This window comes from Callospermophilus lateralis, chromosome 1, assembly GCF_048772815.1.
Source record: "Callospermophilus lateralis isolate mCalLat2 chromosome 1, mCalLat2.hap1, whole genome shotgun sequence".
NCBI classification, from domain to species: Eukaryota; Metazoa; Chordata; class Mammalia; order Rodentia; family Sciuridae; genus Callospermophilus; species Callospermophilus lateralis.
The window spans coordinates 151,994,274-152,012,200 of NC_135305.1; positions in this window are offsets into that span (position 1 = coordinate 151,994,274).

The following is a 17,927-nucleotide window of genomic DNA, read 5'->3' on the forward strand; positions in this document are numbered from 1 at the left end:
ACACATTCCTAAGGAATTTTTGCAAAGAAAAGGAAGGGTTTATAAGAAAGAATAGCAAGATTTCAATAAATATATCAGCAAATTAAAATAATTATATTCTCTAAAACAATCTGATGAAGGTTAAAATATACAGAACTAGCCAGGGGTGATGCACACCTGTAATCCCAGCAGCCCAGGAGGCTGAGGCAGGAGGATTGCAAGTTCCAAGTCAGCCTCAGCAAAAGTGAGGCACTAAGCAACTCAGTGAGACCCTGTCTCTAAATAAAATACAAAAATGGGCTGGGAGGTGTGGCTCAGTGTTTGAGTATCCCTGAGTTGAATCCCTGGTACCATTAAAAAAAAAAAAAAAAAACTAGATTGTGAGAATCAGGGTAGGGAACACCTCAATGGGGGCATTTTAAGATTCTTGTATGGTTTTCAGGAAAGGAAAAAACATTGATGCCTTTGGACTTTCAGTCAAATGACCCTGTTCAGAAGGTCAGGGTTTAACTAGAAAGAGAGTAAGATAACATACAACTTCCACAAGGTGCTGGGGGTGTGGGAGGAGAACATAAAAGGCAGTAGGCAGAATGGAAGGCAGGAAAGAAACCAAAACACAAAGCAAAGAAAAAACTCCCATATGGAGAACAGACTCAAACCAGAACTAGTAGAAATGAACAGAAACAGTGATCGTGCCAAATGTGAACATCAGAATATGGTGTTATTTCACAAAGCTGGCGAAACCCTCCAGTTAAAAGTCCAAGATGGTCAAATTCAATATGGTGGCAGATGCCACTTTCTGAATATGGGCCTCACCATGGTCACACTCCACGTGCTCCTTTCAACATGTGGATTTGTGGTTCCTCCACCAAAATATGGGGTGGGGTTCCCCATAAAGACTGGGTGGGCTTGTGGCCACTGCAGAAGCACAGCTGTGTGGCATGATCATCCACAGTGAAGTGGGACAGAAGAGTCTAAACACCTGAAGAATTTTCAGGAAGGAGGTTGATTGACCACAGGGTGGTGTGACTGTCAGAGGTGACTGTCGCCTAAGAATTCTTCCTCTGAACAATGAGTAAGGAAATTCTTTGAACTTGACACCCAGTGTGGAGGGCGGGGCTGGGAGGTTCATATGACAAGTGCATTCCTTTCCATCCTCTAGACAGATGGGGGTTTCACAAGTGTTTTTTTCTGCAAACCTGGTGTTTATAAACAAAGGGACAGCCAGTGACCACAAAGCCTTCTGCAGATGTCCTGTGCACAAAGCTTTCTGATGCTACAAATATGGTGGGGGTTTCTGCTTAATTATGGTTAGGGTCTTCTGGGTAGGGGTGTCTCTGGCCTGCTTCAGAGGGACTTCAGTCTTTCCTGGACCATTGACTGGTCTCTGCCTGGTGCAGGGGGGCTTGCCCCCCACAGTACCCTGTCCTGGGCTGATGCACCCATCTGAAGGTGGCTGGAGTGTGGCCGCAATGCTCTTCCCGCAAGCATTGCCCCCCCTGCCAACTATGTACCCCCCAGCCAGGAGCATCAGCTCCCAGTGACCAACAGACACAGGCATGGAAGGCCATGTCCTTGCACAGGGGACAGGGCTGAGATGCGATTCTTGTTCCCGAGCTCCTCACAGGGTCTGGCCAAGACTAGATTCCAGCTGAACCACTTGCCCTTGACCTGCAACTCATTTTCTCTGAAGAGCTCTGCTCTCAACACCTCTATTGGATGAACATCTCCATCTCAGTCTTCTCCTCTAGGGAGCCCAACCCAAGGCACATCACATGGGGGATTCTGAACATGCTGATGTGGGTGGGGAGGGGGATTCTTCCCTTAATAAGGCTTAATTTGAATATGCAGCTATGTGCTGCCTAAGAATGGTGACACACTGTCAGAAATGTGTCCTTGGTTGATTCCGTCCTTGTGCGAGTGTCCTGGAGTGTGTGGGTGATATCACCTCATGGAACCATCATCACACACGTGTCAACATTGATGAGAACACCGTCCTGCAGTGATTGATGGGGCCATCATTTCAGGTGCCCAGAGGCCCTGTGGCCATGTGGGAGGCAGAGTGTCCATACCACCTGCAGATTCAGGATGGTAGGATCCCTGGCTCCAAGCGCATTCCACGACGGTCTTTAATGTCCACAAGGTCAATAATGGCCGTCCAGAGAGAGCTCACTGGACAACTGAATTTCCAGTCAGAAGAAAGGGGGTAAACTTGTTTTAATGTTCCCTGAGGCAGATCAAAGGAGTTATTAGTGACCATCACTGAGGTTCTGCTCCTGGCCAAATCTTTTCCAATTAGAGAAAATGAAATCTCTGCTCTGCTCGGTGGTGAACCAAAACAGAACCGGGGTCCCTAATGAGTCCCTTGAAAAGGCAGCAGAGAATCAATTAAATTGGTAGAGCCATTTCAGAGACTGTGATTTACTCTGTCACAGCAAGAGCCAGAAAAACTGTCATATGTTGGATCGAGAAATCTGCACGGTTTGCATGTGGAAGATGTTTGTGGCAACATTATGGGTAAGAGCATGGACCAGAGGCAACTGATTACAGCACATCAGGGACTGACTCAGAGGCCGTGGAGCCTTCTTAAGGTGGAGATAAACTGTCCTTCCAAAATATGTCACTGAAGAGTAATTAATAACCCACACATCTTAATGGCCTATTCCTAAGTTACAAAGGCGCGTCTTCACATGGAATTGAATTATGATTTTTTTTTAAAGTTTAATCACACAGGAAGACCGATTCTACACACCAACAATATTAAAGCTGTCTGCGTGGAAGGGTTGATTCTAATTTGGTTTGAGCTTTGTGCCTTTGTGCTTTTCTGTACTTTGAAAGAGTCTGCTGTGTTTCAAAGCAAGAAACAACCAGATTGTGAGGATGGAGGTGAAAGGACTCAAATTATCAGAGACCATTGCAAAAAAAAAAAAAAAAATTCTTGCCATCAAGAAAACAGTTTTTTTGAAATTTGTAGAAAATTTTGGAAAATGGATCAGAAAGTGATATTTATTAGCCCAAGGGGTCAAAACTATCTTCCCCAAATCACATAACAAACCTGTCAAAAAAGCCCAACTAGAAAGCCTGGTCCCTGACTTCAGAGCAGCAGCAACTGCTACTCTGATTTCCCACTAAAAATAAGATCCACTTCAGATTCCTGCAGCCTTGAGATTCTAAATTCATGTAGAGTCATTTGTGAGATTCTCTCCCTCTCTCCCTCCCTTTCTCTCTCTCTCTCTCTCTCTCTCTCTCTCTCTCTCTCTTTCTCTCTCTCTCTCCATTCTCATTATGTTCCAAAAATATCTTAGAAGGCTTATATTTTCTTGCAATTCTATTTTTTTATAATCCTTGCAGAAAAAAAAGAAAATCAGTGACATACCCAAGATCACCCAGGTAGAGAGCGGAGGCTCATGTCCTCTCTCCCTCTCCTTCTCTTTTTTGACTCCTTCCTCTCCCCCCTTTTATTTTTGTTTAGTGTTTTGAAGACATCGTGTTGCTCACACCCCAGACAATAAGACATATGAAGTTAATAAATTCCCTCCTGTTCTTCTCTCTCATCTTCCCAATGGACACTCTATTCTCCCCAAATCATTTTCTTAGTTTCTTACAATTCCGGAGTTTCCTTCTGCCTGAACAAATAATGTGCATGTAAATTCTCATCTCCCCTTTTCCAGAGAGGAAGTGAGTTTTGCGCATCCCTCTGCATATTATTTTTCCCACTTCAGTTATCTTAGCTTTCTTCCCACACCGGGACAGAAAGAACTCCCTGGTTTCTTTCAGAGCAGCATAATATTCCTTGTATGGTTGTACTAGTCACCCACTAGTGGACATTTCTAATCCCCAATCCCATCCCATCCCACGTGTGCATGTGAGTCTCCAGGATACTTTTCCGACGATGCAATTGTTGGGTTCAAGATTATACACATTTGTAATTTTAAAAAGTACTTACAAATGGCCAGAGGGGTGTAAATTGGTCCAAGCACCATGGAAAGGTGTAGAGCCTGTGGGTGCCTCATGGGACACAGTGAGACAGCCAAAACGGTAAATGAAGAGGGGGTGGGGAATGGAAATATGCACAGGACGAAGGCAGGAGAGAGGCTGCTCTAGTGACATGGCTCTTGAGATCCACACTGTGGCCTCTGAGTATCTTTCCTGCCACCCACAACAAAGACACAATAAGAGTCACAGAACCGTGATTGCTACTGGAGAGAAGCATAGTTTCCATGGCTCTGAGTCAGAGCAACTGTCCCCTACGGGGTGGGGAGGGCTTCTTGCTGCACCACGTCTCTTGAGTCTCAAGGACATGGGACCAGGGGCCCCAATTCTGTGCATCCTCTGCCATTAAGGGCAGAAACCCCAGGATGTCCCTGGCTGACTACAAACTGGTCAGGAGGAAAACACCAGGTCATGGTATTGGGGGGCCCTGTGTCTCTGCTCCCCGGACTGTGAGGAAATGAGCAGCTCTGTCTGCATTAGAGACAGACCGTTTCCCTGGACCCTTTTAATGGGACCTACCCATCAAGAGCATAGCACTTATGGTTTGTGCATTTCTGAGGCCACACCTGCTCAGGGTCAGGCAAGGCAAGGGCATGTGGGATCTTGGCAAGGAGAGCCCTATGTGCCTGCAGGGAGAACCTTCAGTGGGCAGGGTGCGGGTAGGGTTTTGCCCATAACTTGGTCTTGGATCCACAGAAACACAGGCAAAATAGTGTAGTAGGAAGCTTCACTATTGTACAAAGACACAGGGAGAGCCTCCCCGTTGCCCTCCGTGGGCAGTTGTGGACTTTGATGGTGGATGAGGATTGAGGAGGTGTCCTGAGCAGGGTGGGGGTAGCCAGTGTGGGTGTGGCATGCTGATTTCACCTGCAGCTGCCACATCCATCAAGGTCCAACCAGAGCACAGAAACCACCTGAGACTCAGGACAGCCCAGGAGACTGGTCACACAGGAGCTAGAAGAGCTGAGCCTCCAAGGGGTGGATAGGGAGCACCAGGGGAGGAGAGAGGGGACCCGGGAATCAGGAACAGTAGAAGCCACCACCATTCCAGGGCTGGAGAGCTGGGGGAGGTGGTCTCTTAGGAAACCAGAGACAGGGTCACCAGGTTTCTGCCAGCTCTTGGCATTAAACCAAGAGACTCGAGAGGAAGGCAGAGCCACAAGATGCAGGTGCCTGGGTCTCTGAGCCACTGGGTCTCTGAGCCACTGAGGCTAGGAATGCTGTGAGGGACAGAGGGTGTGGATGGACAAATCGGGGGCCCCATGGAGCACCCCTGAGAGCAGGTGGAAAAGAAGAGTGGGTGAACATCCTTGGGAAGGTAGGAAGGCTTATAGCTTTTGAGTTCAGACAGCATCAAGCTCAACCCCTGCTCTGGGTCTTCCCATCTGTGTGACTTTGGGCAAGTGACTCACCCTCTGTGAGCCTCTTGGGAGGAAGATGGAACCCATCTTGCAGGGCTGCTCAGATGATGGACGGGAGGAAGGATGCCAAATGTTTGGAACCAGACCCAGAGAGAATGCTTAATACATGGTCCCTGTTGTCATGAGTCCTGTCAACCAGACTTGCTCAAGAAGAGAAGAGAGGCATTGTGGAAAAAGAGACTCCTGGTTCCCTGTGTGTCCTGTGACACTGGGTCCTCAGAGACTGTCGCCATTGCTGAGACACCCGCCATGGAGACCCTGAAGTGGACCATTCATGGCTGGACTGGAACAGGGCCTCCTCATTCTCCTCTCTAACCCCTCACACCTCCAACAGACTCACCATCCTAAAATGGTGCATGGACCCCCGTCTTCCATAATGACTGCCCTCTGTCCCCCTTGCTCAGGTCATCCAGTGTCCCAGTGTAATGTTCCTATTGCACTCTGGGGACACTCAGACTTACCAGGGCACTGGAACCACTAGGGGGCTTGTTGAAAATGTCAACCTGAGGTCCCAACCGGGATCTACCAAACAGAAAGTCCAACCAGAGGGTGCAGGAGTCTGCATTTTAACAAACACCTGGGTGACGCAGACAGACTCCTGGCACTGGGAATCATGCTGTAAGGCCCGGTACAGCTTAGCCCCGTTCAACCCTCCTGAGTGTAGCGCCCCACAGTCCCCCAACCCAAACCCAACATCTGGGCCACAAGGAGCTCCTTGCTCTCATGCCACACGCTGGGTCGTTCCACAATCACATCATCTGAGACCCTTATTGAGGCCTTGCTGGGTACCAGCCAGACACAGGGCTGATCTCAGAGCCTGGGTTTACTCTTTGCATTCTGTCTGGTTGGCAGGGGCCATTACTGTCCTTGTTTGATGTAGTCACTTAGGCATTACCTGGAAGAAACAGGGCTCAGGTCTCCATACAAAGCAGCAGGGAGATCGTGGAGTCAGACCTGGCTTCAAACTCTGGCTTGGTCTTGGGCTGATATTTGCCAAATGCTTCTTCTATGCTCAATATCTTGGAGCAAATGACTAAATCTTCAGAGCCTCTCTTCTCTCATCCATAAAAGGGAAATTTATTCACTGTAGCCAAACTGAGGGGGGCTCATTGGGCCAAAACAGGAGGCGAGGCTACATCCTCTTCCAGTGTGGGAGAGAGTTCCGTGAGCTAGCATGCAGTAGGTAACGGCACTGCAGAAGCTTTGGACTGATGCTCCTTATTAGGATTATTCATTGATATTACGCTTCCATTAGAAAAAAGCTTAACGCCACCTTGCGAGGTAAGGTCACCAGGTTCAAATCCTCCTGGTGGTTAGTTACCAACAAATTCAGGGGCCAACCAACTATCTGTGTTTGTAAACAAAGTGTACTTGACCCCAGAGCAGGGTATTTGTCTATACCTGCTGTTCCCTCCCAAGGACACAGCCCAGTAGTTGCAGTCTGGACCGTGTTGGGCTTCCCAAAGCTAAAATATTCACTATGCAGCCCTTAGCAGAAAGTGATGGCCGACCCCAGGTCTAATTCAGGAAAAGTGAACAGAGAGGGTTATTTATGTTCTCTCTCCTTATTGAAGCATTTGGTTTTTAGCTTTTCTCCCGTCCTCAAATATCTTGGGCAATGATATTTCCATGCAGGAATAAGTCCTTTTAAGGTCATTTCTTTGGGGTGGCTGCTGGGGAGTGTGAATTCTACATGGATTAAATTTCCCCCGAGTGAATATCAGAGGATTGACGAGCTTATTGTGGAGAGGAGGACCACAGATCACAGGTTAATTCCGACAAAATGAGAAATCTCTATGCAACAGATTCTTTGACTTCTCAGTGTTGCTCTGATTATATGATGAAAACCCCAGCTCTGTTCTTTCCCTAAGTGTGGAGCTAAATAGATCTTCTTTAAGAGTATTATAAGGAAATAGGATACTAGGGGGAAAACATGTAACAACTGGAAAATTTAATTAACTGGCATTTGGATATATACATGCATTAGTGGCAATGTTAAAATTAGGTTTCAGAGCCCAGTGACTCCAAAATCACATTGGTTGAGTATCCCTACTCCAAAAATCCCAAACCTGAAAGGCTCCAAAACCCAAACTTTTGAGCATCACTTCATCACTCAGGAAGTTTTAGAGTCAAAGTCCACATAAAACAGATACCTGCATACCTGTATTCATAGTGTCACTGTTCACAATAGCCAAGATGCCCTTCAGTAGGTGAACTGATAAAAGAAAATAGGGTCTGTATGCACAGTGGAGGGTTATTCAGCCATAAGAAAGAATAAAAATCCCATCATCTGCAGCAAAGTAGGGTGACCTGGAGATCAATATGTAAAGCTAAGTTCGTCTGGACCCAGGAAAAAAGATACTGTGTTTTCTCTGCTAGGTGCAATATAGAGATAAATAAATAAAAACAAGATGATATAAAAGTAAAAGGGGACTCGTAGGGAAGGGGAAGGGGACCAGAGAGTGCAGGAGGAGTGAGAGATGGAAATTGGAAGGTGGATACAATCAAAGCACATGTACACATGTATAAAATGTCACAATGAAACCCATTAATGGGTTCAATAAATGCACATTCAAAATTATAATTTTTTTAAAAGTCAATCTAAAGAAGTTTGGGGTTTGAGATCATTTTAGATGTCAAATCTCCATTAGGAATTCTCAGCCTGTGTTCCCATTATCATTCAAGACAGGGATCCTGTAATCTGAGAAATCACACCCAGCCTCTGGCTGCTGCTTGATAGGATCCCAATGGTCAATGGACTGACCGTGCCAGGTGGGATGTCCAACCCCCTCTCTGTGAACTCTTTCTTGAGTGGTCCTCATGGTAGGCTCTGGGTTTGACTCCACTTTATGTCCCCAGTGCCTGGCACATAGAAAATCTTCAGTAAAGCTTCTTGACCTGGCCCAACCTGTGAGACCTTCCATGTGGGGCTCAGAGATCATGGAGAGGAGCCAGATGTGACTAGACAGGGCCTGGAAATGTCTCTCCACCCTTGGCTCCTATCTCCTGTCCAGGCCCCCAGATAATTTGTAAATGGATGCCCCCCGCTGAGCCTCCAGCTGCCTCCCACCACCCCTTCCTGTCCTCAATGACTACTGTGCCTCCAGGTCTGGAGACATCTGCCTTGGGTCCCCCAGGTGTCAGCTCCTCACCAGAAAGTCAGCAATCTGCACGCCTGCAGCCTGGAAATATTGATTCCAGGCCAAGGTCCAGTCACACTTTCTCCTGAGCTCCTCCCTCTATCATTCCCCCACCCCACCCCCACCATCAGAGGAGGCCGAGCACTGTGCAGAAGGTTCTGACACCGGACTTTGAATCTGGACAGTAACTGGGACTCAGGGTGTATGGGGCGAAGGGGGAGACAAAGAAAATAAATCCCCCTTCGTAGAACCATCAGAGGAAGACAGACAATGAGCAGACAGTCCTCGCAGGCCATGATGACATATATTTCAAACTTATCGTGCCCTGGCACTATATTAAGGCCCCGAGATTACAGTGAGGTTCCTTAGAGGAACATCTGTTGGCAATCAGCACAGAGCCGCCAGATATGATTGCTCAGACCGCAGCCTGGGCTGGGGGCAGGGAGATCCCATCTCTGCAGGGGAAAATGTCCAAGAGACACTGTCCCTGATGCATTGGGCTTTCCTGTGGCTCACTTCCCTCCTCTCATAAAACCAAGAACCTAAATTCAAATAGGCCCAGGAGCATCTGTTAGGAAGCGAAATACATTTCCAAGACCCGAAAGTCAATAGAAGTAATGGTGGTGTGAACACAGAATACATGGTAGAACTTAGTAGGTGCTCAGCACTAAGGGGCATTATCTAATTTCATCTTTGTGTAACCCACAAGGTACTTAATATTGCCACCCCTCTTTACGGCCTAGGAAACTGAGGCCAGGGAAGGGAAGGAATTGTCACAAGATCAAGTATCTAGTGATTCATGGATATGGTGACCCACTCTCCTCTTTTACCCAGACTGAGGGTTTTCCTGGGATGCAAGACTCCCCAGGTCGTGTCCCTGGGATGGTCCCAGGCAAACCTGGATGCAGCCCGACTCTGAGTTCACATCTGTCTGGTGTCAAAGCTCACCTCCTGATCCCTTCTGGGGCACTATCTCTTGTGTTCTCGGCTCCTTGCTATTTACCAAGACAAAGTGTTTACTGAACACCTACTATGTGTAAGCACCACTGTGGGCACTAGAGACAAAATAAGCGAAAGAATAGACAAAAAACAATCTGAAAACCTCTGATTCTCGGCACTAGAGTTGTAGCAACTCTCATATTTACTGCATATTCCCCTAGACTCCCTATCCTCCTGAGACTACTTAAGTTTAATCATTACCAACAAGAGAACTGGAAGGGCCACCTTTCTGGTGTCCTGTCCCGCACAGTTCTGAAAAGGAATTGTAGTCACCTTCTAGGAAGGTGTGTACCCACAAGGCTCATCCAATATATCACGTCCCCATGTCCCCTCTTCAGTCTAGAAATAGGATGTCCTGAGAGGCAATGTGATCAAGGGCACACAATCAGAAGGCTTATAATTAGGGGAAACCTGGACTTGGGCAAATTCCTCTGCACTGCAACTAGGAGACACCCTTGCAATTCAAGCGGTTTCACAGAAATACAATACAGGCTTCTGTATTGTAAGGATTTTGGGAACAGCTAGACCCAAGTTCAAACCAGACCTTTCACTCTCTTATCGAGTGACCTTGTTGTGCGCATCTTAACCTTAGCATTTTTGATTCCTATAATAAGAGAACCTGCTCCAGGTGCCCACTTGAAGCAAATTAACACATACAACGACGCAATGAACCGACCCGCAGAAAGGACTTAATTACCAGGTCCTGTTGCTCTAACTCACTTGGTCTTTCTGCCACCTCTGGGTTTTGAGGATTACCCTGGCTCCTGATGGGGAAACTGTGCAAGCAAATGCAAAAGAACCAATCCAGAGTTCAATGATAGCATCTCAGCCAGAGTTTGGACCCAGGGTGTTGTGTATTAAAGGACAATAGTTTAATAAGGACTTAGATCAAAGCACAGATGAAAACCCCCACCTCCAGCTATCCAGAGAGCACCTTAAGTTAAAGGAAGCAAACAGCACTCAGGTGGCTAGAGGATGATGCTTGGGGTGACAGGAAGGAGCCAGGGGCTGAGATGGCATTGTTAGCTGGGGGCTGCTCAGGCTCTGGGGAGCCCAGTCAACTGCTGTTTGTATTCGAGGGCCATTTGTCCACATGGAATACTTTCGAGAGTGGAAGGCCATGTGGTGGATAATCACAGGCAACAGGGGGGAGCTGGGCTTACAAGCAGCACCTGGACTGGAATACCTCCAGGAGCTGCTCCTGGGGCCACCTGATGGGCATTTGGGAGGAGGGCAGCCAGTCAGTGGGCGTGAGGATCACACCCAGTGGGGAGGGTTAAAAGGACCCTCTCTGGCTTCAGGGGCTGTCTCTGCTCAGCTCTTGTTCTGAGGTGGGACTGGGTGCGGGTCGTCTTGCTGGGCTCTTTCTCTCTTTTGCTGTTCTACTGCTTGGGCAAAATGAGAAGCTCAACGTTTTCTGATCCAGGGAAGGAAAAAAATTACACTGAGTTTGTTAGAGACAGGAGGAACGTTTAAAATCTGAATCCTAGGGTATTGAGCATGGTCTATCTTTGGAGCAAAGTTTCACTGGCTCTGGCATCCTTGTAAGCCAAGGTCTAGGGAGGGGGAAGGACCAAGAGGGGAGTGAGCTGAGCTGTCGGGGGCAGGGGTCGCACTCTGCTAGTAAAAGCTTGCCCTTACTCAACTCTCAGAAGCATCTTCTCTGCTTCTTAGTCTAGTTGCTCAAAGTCTAACCTGCAGGGGGACTTACTGATCTTGCCTACCTGCAGGATCCCTGTGGGACATAATGGAGCATCCCAGGAGGCTGGGTAATGAGAACAGGAGCTTTACTGGCTGATCCGCCAGGTGACCTGCTCTAAGCTCACAAACACCATGTTCCTAGCCTGGGCTCCTCACACATGCAGCTTGCCTTGAAGCTCTGTTGCTCTCTACCCTTGCAGGGACGCTGGGCTCTGAGCCCACCAACTGGAGCAGGAGAGGAGAGAGAAGGACCAGGGCAGGATTCTGGCCTGGATTTAGTTAGCAGGGTTCCTTTCTTTTTCAAAAAGTGTCTGTCCTAAACCCCGTGAAGCTGGCATCATAAGCATCTCTCTTCCCAAGTCTGTTACAGTTGAAGCCCTGGCTTAGGGACAGATGGGGTGGGGGGGACTTTCTAAGCTTATCCTGCTTGAGGAGGGCTGGCCTGCTCTGGAGCATCAACTCAAGGTGCCCGAGGGCCTCTGGAGAGCTCTCGCCTCTCTGCCACTCCACCACCCCTACAGTGACTGAAGTACCTAGCTTCATTGCCTGAGTGACAGTACTACTCAAATGATAGTCTCTCTCTAGATCATGGGCTGACTCTCTGAAGCCAGGAAGGCCTGGCTTCACCTCCAAGAGCTAATGTGGGAAAGAACTCAGAGGGCTGAGCCTAAGGTGGCCATTTTATCACCTCCTGGGTCCGCACAGTGACCCCAGCTACTGGGGAAGCCCTGGATGGATCCTAAGCCCCCCCACTTGCCTCTTTGCTTCTGACTTGAATATTTTCTCCCGTCTTGCCATCTCAGCTCCTTATATGCTGGAAAGGGAGTTGGCAGCCCAAGATGGCTCAAAACTAAAGCTTCCACTTACAAGCAACAGGGGACCCTGCAGCAAGTGAGGTCTCCCCTGGGAAGGGGAGGGGGCCGGGCACGGGGCACCTGCTCTGGGAGGAGGTAGCCTTGCCTTTTTGGGCTGCAAACCCCAAGTCTTCAGCCCCTGGGGAAGCTGGCCTGGGGCCCGGGGACAGTGTGGTTAACTGTCAATGTGTTAGCCTTACTCCAAGCTCAAGGCTCCAGTACTGCAAGTCCTGTTGTGAAGTCCACACATGCAGTAAATAATCGGGGACCACAAACCTGCAGGTGCAATGGGTTAACCCTCGAGCTCCTGGGAGCCTTGCTTGTTCTCATGGTCCCTCCTCTGCCCACCTGTGGATCACTCCCATTTACAAGAAGCTCCAGGAGAAAAACCTGCAACTTACCTTGGCAAGGGGGAACCCTGAGGTTCATTTTCACCTCTAAATGCTCTAGATCACGGGGCTGACCCTCTGAATTGGGTCGCTGTAAGAATGGTAATGCGGAGGGTGGAGTTATGGGGTGCTCACGATGCGCATCCAGAATCATGGGGCTCGACTCGGTCTCTGGCAATCCTAACTGGAACAAATAATGGTGCAGGAGGTGCTGGGTTAAACACACAATGGGCTTGTATGCCCAGCTGCAGCGAGGGCTCTATTCAGTGTGGTGAAGGAAGCCAGCCTCTCTGTGGAAGAGGGTGCCCATGGCAGGACATTCTTAAGCAACTTGCACACTGATGGGGACGCTCAAATGTTCCACATAAGCCCTGCCACCTCTCACACAATGGACAAAGCTGTCCACCACAGAGGCCCTAGAGCCATGAGGGAGCTGTTAGGACCTCTTGACCAACTTGGTGTGGTTGTGCCTGGGACTTGTCCATGTTGGACACTTCCTGACTGACAACTATGAGGTCATAAGTCCCCCCAATTGCAGCCCTTGAAGGGGACTTCAGTTCATCTCATATCTGGTCTAAAATGAGATGCCAGGTCAAGCAGTAAGAACGAGTCCTGGGCTGAGCTGGCTTCAAATCCTAGAAACCTTTTCCTTAATGAGAAGGCATACCTACCCACCTGTGCTCCACGGGGGTCGGGTGGGTGGGATCCACAGGTATGTGGGCCTCTTAAGATTTTATGCCATGTTTCTTAAATGAGCTGTCTCCTAAAGAAGCTGTAGCCCTTGGCCTTACAAAAGGTCAAGGAAGACGATTATCTTTGACCTTGCTCCTAACCTTGAGCAGGCTCCTGGTTGAAGTTCTTAGCAATCAGCTGGGATCATTGAAAGGACTAACCAGGGCTTCTCTGGCTACTGGAGAAAATGCCAAGCCCTGAGGCTTTAGGCACACAACACCTCCAGGACTACACAGTGGGCATGTGACGTCCTGATCTTGACTTCCCTCCCCAACCCTGATGCCCTGTAAGTGAGCTTTCTTACCTATCAGGACAGTCCACTAAAACACTGAACAATCTTAGGACGGGGAGATGCCCTTCAATGCACCACTCCCAAAAAGAGGTCACCTGCACCTTCCAAGCTACAGGAAGAATGTCTGCCATGCTGAATCTTGCTTCCCCTTGAGGGGGACCAGTGCCCTGGCCTTCTACTGCAAGTGTCCTTAAATCTCAACCTGTGAAAGTGAAACCTGGCCAGCGTTTAGGGGTCAGGCATACTGGTTTGTCAAGGTGACCTTGAGGCAGAGGAGGAAGTGGCTTAAATGGCAAAACAAGGTGGACTAATCCGAGGAGGCTCCCCAATGGGGCCATCTGGGAATCGGCAAGTACCCCAGAGGTGCAACAAGGACCATTTGTATGTTGGTCCCCATCTTCCACTGCCTAAGAGTTGTGGTGGGGGTGTTTACTCCTGTACCTGGAAGTTATGTAGCCTTCCAGATAGGAAGTCTGGAAGGAATCTGGCAGGAATCCAAGTGGCTGGGGAGGCCCTGTCCCTCTGCCTTGGCCTGCCTGTATTGGCCACAGCTGACAATGGCCATGAGGTTGCACACATCATGTGTCATGCCAGGTTGTCCTTGAGTGCACTGAGTCCCTTAGAAGCAGAAACCGTCCCTCCAGTTAATGCTGCATGACAGCTGGTATAGCTCTCAATGGCAGGAATGGCCAAGAACCAGGCTTGGTAGTTGCTGACGGGGGGAGGGACGTGGTCAGAATCTCTGGAGTTCTCCCCATTCCTAAGACTGATCAGCATGGTCCATGAACGGAGATCCCATGCCACTCCCCTGGGCTCGCCACAGGAGGCCTATTTACCTGAGTACCCCGTGGGCTGGTCTGGCACAGCATCGGACCTGGGCACAGCTGCCAGACCCGGGTGGGCTTGTGACTCGGATGCAGAGTGTGCTGGGGTGGCGTGGTGCAGTAAATGGCTGAGTGTGGTTTCCGGTGTTGTGAACTGGAGCTGCTCTGAGCAGAAGCAGATTTGGGAGCAGGAGGCTGAAACCAGGCGCCTTGGCTGCGAGGGTGGGGGAATGTCCTACCTGAAACCAGCAGGTGACGCTGGACTCCAGAGACACTCTCTTCCCAATAATGGAAACAGAATGGAGTCGGGCGAGGGAACTCGGGGGCAAGGCTCTCCCTGGGGCTCTGCTTTAGAAAGGGAGTCGAGCATCAAGGTCTGACGGGCCCACTGAGCAGAAGGAGCTCGCCCCACTGGCTCACCTTGCAGGCTATCTGCAGTGAGTGTCAATGCTGTCCCCGGGCATCCAGCCCAGTGAAGAGTAGTCCCTTAAGGGGCCAGGGTCTATCTTTAGCTGGTTCATGCTGATACAGGGAGGCTGTTCTAGTCTTGTCCCCCCACATGCTCCAGAGGGGACAATGGGTGATGCAGAGTTCTGAACTGGAAAGGTCCCCGTGTGTCTGAATAACTAAACTGGGGCCCCTGCGAGTTATATCACCAGGCGGCGTCTCCTGGTAGAGCAACCTTGATGAGGTACTTGGTCCTCGGCACAGTGCCTGGGGAAACCTAGAGAAACCTGCGGAGGATCGTCTAGAACAAGTCTTACCCTAAAGTGAACCCACCGGGGAACTCCAACTCCAAAGCAGTTGGGGCCAGTATCTCCTGAGGGTCCTTATTCAGGCTGAAGTTGGTCTCTTGATGACTCTCCATAGACCTGTCTTCCTGGTTATTCTTCCATAAGAACCGTATCAAAAAAGGGAATTCCACGTAAACTTCTGGGGCTTGACCAAGTTCACAAACCATGGTCTGTATCTTAAGACCAAGCAGTGGTTAAGAAGGGTTGACCTAAGTACCCTAAAAGGACGATTTGGGCTGCTGGTTGGGGTCACTTGGGCACCTAAATGGGCAGTCCTAACCGAGTCTCCTGGTGCTAGGTGGCCAGGATTTGCTGGAGGACATAGTTGGCTTTCCTGTCCCAAGGGTAGGTATGACTTCCAAGAGCTGTATAAACTTCTTTCTTGCAAGAAGCGGTGGCCTGTGACCACTCTAGAGGACTTTGGAAGCCCAAGTGGAAATCGTGTCCTGAGATACCTAATGGATTTTAATTCAAACTAAGCTTAGTATCTATCCTGGGGAAAAATACTGAACCTGTAAACAGTTTCAGGAACTCACGTCAGAGAGTGGCCCTTGTCGGGTCCCAGTGGGTGCACCTTAAGGGGTGGTGTCATGGGACATGTCTGCACTGATCACTGGGAATCTTGTACCTGTGAGCCGTTCTGAATCAGCGCTAGTGCCCCACTCATCCTGTTTCTGTATCTCCATAGAGGAACACTTAGTACTTATCAAAAGAACTAAATGTGAACTTAGCTGTGAGGGGACTTAAGACTGCAAGATTATACCTCAGTCACATCTGGCAGTCTACTGCCTTGGCTAAGGGCCACCTTCTTGGTGTCCCCTGCAGTGAACTACACCCACCTTACAAGCTGGTCCTCTCCAGAAGCTATAAATCCTTATAACTCATGGAGAGTGCTTAACTGTGAACATCCCTCTTTCTTGTCAAATAACATAACCATGGTATGTTCTAGAACATATGTTCTAGAAACATAATCTGTAGAAGTTCAAGACTTGCTGACCTTATTCAGGTCTTGCAATCAGGTCAGGGTGTTGACCTTTCAGGTGTCGCCATGGGGGAGGGCACTTGGCTCCATGATACTAGAGCCCCTGACCACTGTGCATCTGGCCTTTCTGAAGACTTCTTCAAAATGCCCATCTCCAGAGCTGCTCAACCCCAGCTCTCAAGAGGTAACTTCTAGGACTGGACCAAAAGTGGGGTCGATCTAACGCCCTAACAAGATGGCCTTGTATATCCTCCCTTCCCCTGTGAACCCATGTTAACCCTTCATAAACTGCCTGGACTTGGTGTCTGAACCTCATGACCTTGTTTCAAGGTTAACTTTGAGGCCTTACTAATCGGCAAAGTAGTCGCAGCTATTGCTCTCAAATTTGGTCACAACAGGTTCTTTTTGGAGAAAATAATAGACTAGTTGTGATCACAATTCCTGGGTGAGAACCCTCCTTGAAGCTAATCCCAGACTTCACATGTCTCAGTGAGGGGTGTAGGAGGCTGGGCCATACCCAGGTAAGAACTTATCAAATACACCTTAAACTTAGTCCATGAAGAGGCTCTTTCCTTGTCAATGTCCTTTCTTATACCTGGGAATCCATATCCAATAGGAACCGGTCCTTCCCACAAACCCTCAGTGGTCTTGGACTCAGATCATGTAGATGGGGCAGCCTTTGGTCAGAGATTAATGCATGAGCCCCTGTGGCAAAAAACTAACCAGAAAAATTAAACCACTTCAGATGGAAGCTTACGGTGGCGAGGGAGGAACACTTCAAGGAAACAGCATCAAAGCCTCACTCTGCCATGTTGGCGAGCCACAAGCCATCAATATATCAGGATGCCATAAAGCTGTCACTTAAGTCCCAGGCTAACGCATTATCAAATGAGTATGAACGGTTCCTAAAAGGACAGGTCCACACAAAGTCCAAGAATCGCTACCCACCGGAACGTCATGCAAGGGACTCCTTGTGGGTAACAGGAGGGACACTGACAAGGGCCTTCCTCCGAGGAGAGCAGCTGCTTCAGGACTCTCACTAGCTGCTCGGGGTGGGGTTGATGGCAGGCACATGCTCATGGTCAGCTAAGCATCCTTGCCTCGGAATCTAAACTCAGAACCCCCAGATAAAACGGCTCGTAAAATGGCAAATGACCTGAAATGGCAAACCTGATGCCGATAATCCTTAAATCCAAAGGCAACACCGTCGAGTGTTTGGGGTTAACTTTGGGATCTCTGCTTAACCATCTGGTCTAACCACCTATGGTGCACTAAAAATCCTTCAGACATCACTTGGGATACCTGGGGGAGTCCAGGTATGGATTAGGACGATGGGATGCTTCACTCACGGCCTTGATTCCATACAAGGGGATGTTCCACAGACTTCTTGACCAGGAAGTTTAAGGAGAGGGACTTGAGTAAAGTTGATGGTCTATTTTTGCAATAGGAATCATAATAGAAGGTTCTGGCTTTAAGGGATGTTGTCATCTCTACACACACCTCAGGTCCTAAGCTGACCTGGAAATGTGTCACTAGCATGCCCTGGGTGGGGGTCTTAGCGTATTTCCTGGGGGTACACATAGGGCGTCCCTGACAGGGCTAGTGGATGAGGGACTGCCCTGGAGACACTTCCATCTGAACTTGGCTTCCAGATGAGATGATTGGCTCCTAGCTAATCCTTCTTCTAATGGGCTTAAGACATCCTGGGACACAACTCTTGACACATTCTTTCAAGTAGGGAAAAATGAAGCCACTACCTGGAAGCTTACCACCTATTGCTATAGAACGCCCTTGACCTAAAGAATGAACCAGGCTGAGTCAACACAC